We start from the raw sequence: 7458 nt of genomic DNA on the forward strand, positions 1-7458 counted from the left end.
AAGACATCCGGTAAACTAGTGAAAATAAAATACATCAAAGAAGGAAACTCCATCACCATCACTTGCTCCTTCCCTCACTCTCTCACCGGAGCTCTCATTATAAAATTGAGCGAGAATCTTGAATTATTAATAAAGAATGGTCTGATGAAACTTACTGTTGGATACTGCACAATATGGAAGAAAAAAAAGATACAAGTATGTGTATATATACTGTCAGTAATTATCATTATATACTATATTATAAAGGAAATACAGGAACCACTGGAAGAGGAGGTACAGGAGATAAAGGAACAACCTCATGATACAAAGGTATATTAATTTGTGTTTGATTATTCTATTGAACTAACTTAATAGGAAGAGAGAGTAGCATGACTGGAGGAGAAAGAAACAGAAGGAGTAACACCTCAATCAGTAATTAATCAAGGTATAATAATACATTAATGTAATGGTTGTTGACCAGTATTATTAATTGATGAATGATTATTATTTTTCAGATATACTATGAACTGATACAAGTGTGACAATAATTAATAGACAAATAATAAAAGAAATAAAGACAAACAAACAATTAGAAGAAACACTAACAAGTAAGTATAATAAAACTTCATTAATTATAATTGAAATAATGTAGAAATGAGAGTAAAAGAAATTCAACAACTTTTGTTTTTACCAAAAAATACTAATTCAGGTTAGAATTATCATTATTATTATCATTATTATCATTATTATTATTATTATTATTATTATTATTATTATTATTATTATACAAAGAAAAGAAACACTTAGGTGTAGGATAGATAGGACATATGTATAATACAGAAGATGGAAGAAAGAGAGAGATGGAATATTATTATTATTATTATTATTATTACCATGGTCGCCTTAATATTTTTGAGTGCTTTAGATTTTGCAGATTTAATTTTTAAGAATTTATGCCGTCTGCCATTCTGTACCGTATTCATTTGATTTTTGCTAATTAGAGTAATTTTCACAAATCTTAAAAAATTACAAATTTGCAAATTTACAGCTCTCGAAAAAAGGTGCCCTATGGTATTATAGTCATTATCTTTAAAACTTATTATTATTATTGTTGTTGTTGTTGTTTTATTATTTATCATTTACAGCATCATACAGAATCAGAAGAGGAATGAGAATGGAAACAGAACAATTGCAATTATTATTAATAAATAAAACTGGTATTGAATCATAATGTATGTGTTAGTGTATTATAATTATACTATGATAGGTTTACTGGATCAGAATGAATCATTAATAGATATTAATAGAGAAATAACTGAACTACAAGAACAGATATCAGTAATGAGTGTACATATACTAAATAAAAGAGAAGAGAATGAAAAGTATAGAAATATAATAAGAAGTATGTGTCATTATTTCATTAACTGATTGATATATTGTATCACTGGTATATAGTGAATAAACCAACAACAGAATCTGTTTTTATTGCTCGTTATGACTATCATGCAATGGAGAGTAATGAAATATCATTCAGTGAGGGAGAGCAGCTGGAGATATATGAGAAGGAGAGTAGTTTTTATTGGAAAGGAAGATCCTTGGTGTCTGATGATGAGGGATTCATTCCTAGTAGTTGTGTTTACTCAATGTTGGAGTCACTTCAATTGTTAGAGTTTATACTGTCAGTGGAAGAAGTGTCCCTTCCTATTCTACAGAAGATAAGGAATGGTTCATCTAGTAATGATGAGAAAGCTTCTTTTTTCTTGGAGACTATTAATGATGATCCTATTATGATACCTGCACTGAGACAAGACAAGGAACAACATGATAAAGGTAATATTTGTGATTATTGTTGCAGTCGGTATTTATAAACATTTACATGTAATGTCATGTATTAGTTGATGTTTTAGTTAATGTGTATGTAAAAAAATCGATTAAAGCCCTTACTGTGATTAAATTACCGTTACCGGTTTCTTTTTGTGGTAAAATATTTTCATGAATTTCACAATTTTGGTTAGTTGCAAAAAATTTTCACGTCAAATTCTGCTCTCCATTGCCAGGTGGTGCTGTTTGCAAGCAATTCGCAAAAATTACTGCCACAATATAAACGGTGAAGCCACCTTATGGATGTGTGGGCGTGTATGTTATAGTATACTACGTGGGTGCATCACAGGCACTGTCTGTTCCATTATATTGCATAAAGTACCAGAATTGAGTGTCGGTTGGTTGGTCTGTTTACCACCATTGTCTGCTTTTTACTGTTTTTAGTGACCAGAGATGTTCTTATATTGATCGTCGGGCAGCCAAGTCTGCGTCATGTGGCAAAGAAGCTTTTAAATATTTGTATTGGCTTTGTCTCAACCTTAAAGAGTCAAGAAAACTTGTCTAGGAGTGTATTTGGTATATGCCTTTGACGCACCCACTATATTCCATAAATTAATTATAGCTTGCAGAGTAATGAGTGCTGTATGGCCAATAACGGCACGAGGGGTGGAGTCAGTCGAGACAGCCAATGCAGCATGAGATGCAAAGCGCTGAGTGTTGTATTGGCTGTCTTACCTCCACCTGTTATTGGCCATACAGCACTCTTTGCTGTGCTATAACTATTATGTATGGATCCTGTCCCTATATGTACATATCAGGCCCGTAGCCAGGGGGGGTTCGGGGGGTTCGGACGAACCCCCTTTTGTAGCTGCAAAAAAGTTTTAGATTAGCTCCTGTCATGAAGAACAGCACTGCAAAAGCAGGATTAGCATTTGGCAACAGCGAGAAGCACAGATAGCCATTTTAGCTGAGTCAGCACATGGCTGAGATGCGTAAATCAAGACCACGCCTACCTACCACGCCCATTTTTGTCAAAATTTTCGCTGCGCGCTTCGCGCGCAGCAATTTCCGAACCCCCTGTTTTAAGTTTCTGGCTACGGCCCTGCATATGTAATAGATATATCCATAGGGGTAGGAACAGGGGGGGCAGGAGGGGCTTAAGCCCCCCCAACCTTCATTGAAGGGGGGCTTAGCCCCCCCAACTTTAAGTGATATACATGTATTACTATTATCAACACTATAGACTTTAGTTTCGGTAATCCTTATATGTGTGCATATTGTGTGATGATTCGTTTCATAAAACTATTAATACACTAGCTTAGCTTCTAAGAACATGCACTCTCATTATTTTTTTCAGAAATACACAAGCTTCTACTTCTTTATTTAACAACTCTGTTAACATCAGCTTCAGCTGAGCGTAGATTTTCGACATTAAAGAGATTTAAAAACTATTTGCGCTCCACAATGTCACAAGAGCGTCTTAATCATGTAGTTATTTTGCATACACACAAAGAATTTACAGATGATTTACACATTGAGGACATTGCAAAGAAATTTGTTACATTTAATGAGCATAGACGCCAGTAGTTTGGACAATATTAATTCAGTACATGCTATGTATTAATGATCAATTGTTAAATCATGCTCCTATGATTGTAAATAAATAATACCTTAGCCCCCCCAACTTTTAGTTTGTTCCTACCCCTATGGATATATCATGCCTAGGAGGGCTGTATCTGATTTACTGGCACCGACCACAAGGGCGCGTAGCGCCCGAGTGGGAGGTGCCTGTAAACATAGATTTGATAACTATGATTGCAAACATAGATTTGATAACTATGATTTATAACTATTTTATAAAAATCTATGCTGTAAATCAGATACAGCCCGAGTAGGCGTGTTATAGGCAATACCCATACATCATTTTGAGTGGGCGGATCACGTTATACGCATGCGCAGTAGCTTGCAGACTAGCACATGGCAAGAAGTAAAATGGCTACCTTGACAAGCAGCAGTCCTCCTCGTTCAAAGAACTTGAAAGAAGCACCACTTTAGCTTATAAATGAAGAACCATGTAGTTACCAGTGAATAAAGTGATCAAAACCTGCCTAATTGTGACAGATTAGGAGTTATAGACTTAACAATCAACGGGCTATGGTCAAATACACACAATAGCTGGTCAATGACGATGACAAGCCACCCGAAAATTAGTCGTGCTAGCCAGACCATTTTCCAGCCTACAGTCATTGGTATGGACCCCCGCCATCCACCCCAATGACTGTAGGCTAGGGAATGGTCTGGCTTGCAAGCCTACTACCTGAGAATATCCTGAAGCCCCGGAGTGCTCTGTTGAATTGCTTCTTACTGGCTTCTTGAGATTATACATTATTCTTTTATAAGTTATTTAAAAATTAACAGCTAGTGCCTGTATCAAAGATGAAAGGCTTATACAGCTACTTGTGGTTAGCTACATGCAACTGTATCACATATACAGCACCTGCGGTAACTTTGATCCACCCACTCAAGATGATATATGTACATGTATTGTGTGTGTTTATTTGCTTATATTCCAATTTTACTCTGTACATACTTAATACATTATAACAAACACACACATTCACGTAATACAGTCAGTCAGTGACAACTACTAGCTGTGTCTGTATTTGTTTATGTAAGTTGTGTGTTTGTATATACACATGATGTGAATATGTGTATTATTATGTACATGCATACATGTAGGAATCACTGGGAGTGTAGACTGGGACAGTGACTGGGCATACCTTGAGTCTCCATCTCCAGTTCAGTGTAATGAAGTGATTAATAATATTAGTAATAATCATAAGACGATTAGCCTTCACTCCTCATCTACTATAATAGTACAGTATCTCTACTATCATCAACTAAACTGCATACACTAAACCTGAGGAGACTTGTGATATGGGTCACTCCATTAACTAATGATTGTATCCAGTACTTGTGTATACTACTAACTAATAAAACAATACAACAACTAATCATCATGGGCCACTCCATTAGTGATAGAGGAGTTACTGATATCTGTCAAGCACTTGAACACAACTCTACACTTACCTCATTTAATCTTTCTTATAATCCTCTCATCACTTCTACTAGTGGACAGGCTCTTTCTCACCTCCTCCTCAATAACTCATCACTAGTTGAACTGAATCTAAGGAAGACTTCATTGTCTACTGAGTCAATACTACTCATCCTCCAGTCACTAATGGATAATAAGAAGATAAGGGGACTCAGGCTAGACGAGCGACACGAAGAGACTTGTAATAATACTTATCCTAATTATCACCTCATAGAAGACAGAGTAGACTGGGACTTTGACAGTGATTCAGACTGGAGCTCAGACTCAGACTAATCATTCTTTATGTGAACTTATTAATAATCTCTTGATACAACATTTATTATACCAAGTCAGTTCATCTTCACCAATAAGCAACCAATCAGAATACACTACTTTACATGATAAAAGGTGGACCAGTGACACATTATATTATCATAAATCTAACACATGAACATCTCTTGATCTCTTATTAATCTCTCTCTCTCCTTCTCCAGTATATACTGTACATTCCTTCTCTTACTGACACACACTCATGTCACTGTCTCTCTCTTTGTTGTCATCATTTCTTTCTATTTCCCTCTCCTTTATTTCTATCTCTCCCTCAGTCTTTAATAACTTTTCTCTAACTGACCTTCCTCCATTTCAGCAAGTCAGTCTTGTTTCCATTCTCAATATATTTCTCTCAAAAAGGAGCAGATAAAAAGAAAAAAATACAAGTGCAATAATAATAATAATAATAATAATAATGATATAATTTTAATACTGAAAATGTTTATAAAAGAGATGATAAAAATATTTAAATATGTCCGCACAGTTCAACCAGTACACCAGAATCCTGAGAATGACCAGCTGGAGAAAGAGGAAATGACAAATTATACACACACACATACCATATAAGAATGTACAATATTATCAATATAATGATCATCATTACACTGAAGCCCCACCTTCTTTTACTCTCCGACACCCGGTTAGCGCATTATTCCTGGATAGTTGTCCGGAGTTAGGTGTAACTGTTCCTGGAAACTATCCTTAGGGATAGACACTATGAATAATAAGTAGTTTAGCTTAATTAATGATTAATGAATAAGGGGGAGGGATGTCAAGGAGCTATGGAGGCTCACTCAGGAGCTCGCTCAGGAGGCTGAAAGCCTGAAACATCAAGAAAGGCAGCTCAGTGGATCATGGTTTTTTAAATCACGAAGTGGATGGAGTACTGGTTAGTATCTAGTAGGCTTACATGTATATAAACATTATCCAGTAGTCAATTACTGAATATATATAATCCATTACTATTAGTCGAGCTATTAGTACTTATGGTTGCTGTACAAGTTGCAGCCAGTCTTTAACTGTTCATTTGATATTGTTCCTTAGTCCTTGTCCACGCATATTATGTTTTTACAGTTGAAATAATAATAATAATAATAATTATTATTATTATTATTATTATTATTATTATTATTATTATTATTATTATTATTGCAGTAAAGCATATTACTGTTACTATTACAATAAGCCATTGTTATTAATAAAAAATAATGTTGTAATTTAAGTGGTTTTAAGGTGTCTGTGCATTGGATTTTTTTTGCCGGCATGAAGTTTTTTAGAAAGGCATCAGTCATTGGGCACAGGATGAAAAGCCTCTGCATTGATTAGTTGTTTCCAGCTATACTTGTTGTTGTCACTCATAGCATATTGCTATACATGTAATAGTAGTCTGTTTTGTATTATGGGAATTACATTATACTGAATTACTTCCTGATGTTCACAAAAACTCATGCTTTTACTATTATGCTACTTTACTTAGTACCCTGTAATCATTACTATTGCCCCAGGGTGTTGTGTCTGTGCACCATATGGTTTGTGTCTGTGTGCATAAGATTTACAAGCAGCCATCAATCATGCAGTCTAAGCTAACTTGCAATGTGGTATTATAATAATCCTTATAGCTGTTTATGCATCTTGTAATAGTATACTGAATAATACGCAATCTTGACATGTACGTGTGTTGTTAATAAGTACTTAAGGGTGGAGATATTGAATGTTGTTTTACCAGCACAATATCTCATTTTGATATCACAATAATTACTAATAATTGTGTTCATCAAAGCTGTTACAATAACAATGATCCTTTGTAATGGTTCCTAGCCTAGAAAATCCAACACAGTACATGTAACTTAGTCTGGATTAGTAGTGGTACCTTTTACATCACACTTGTGCTAAGGGTTACGATATTTGATTACATGTACCACTCACATGTATAGTAAGAAATGATTATATTCTGTTAGCTACAATATTATCATGATAGTTACTAAATACCTTAGAGTGACTTTTAATTGCGGGTACTAAATTTTGCGATTTTAGCCCAAGGTAGATTTTGCTGGTATTAAAAATTGCAATTAAGTAATTATTACTAATAGTTATATGGCATCATGATGTCATTATTAATAATTGCGCGTATTAATAATTGCGATTTTTAACCCAAACGCAAAATTTGCAATTAATAGTACCCGCATTTAAAAGTAACCTTAAGGTACTGATATATTGCCCATCCTTATTGGTAC

This window comes from Amphimedon queenslandica, unplaced genomic scaffold (genome assembly GCF_000090795.2).
Source record: "Amphimedon queenslandica unplaced genomic scaffold, v1.1 AMPQUscaffold_12500, whole genome shotgun sequence".
Classification (NCBI taxonomy): domain Eukaryota; kingdom Metazoa; phylum Porifera; class Demospongiae; order Haplosclerida; family Niphatidae; genus Amphimedon; species Amphimedon queenslandica.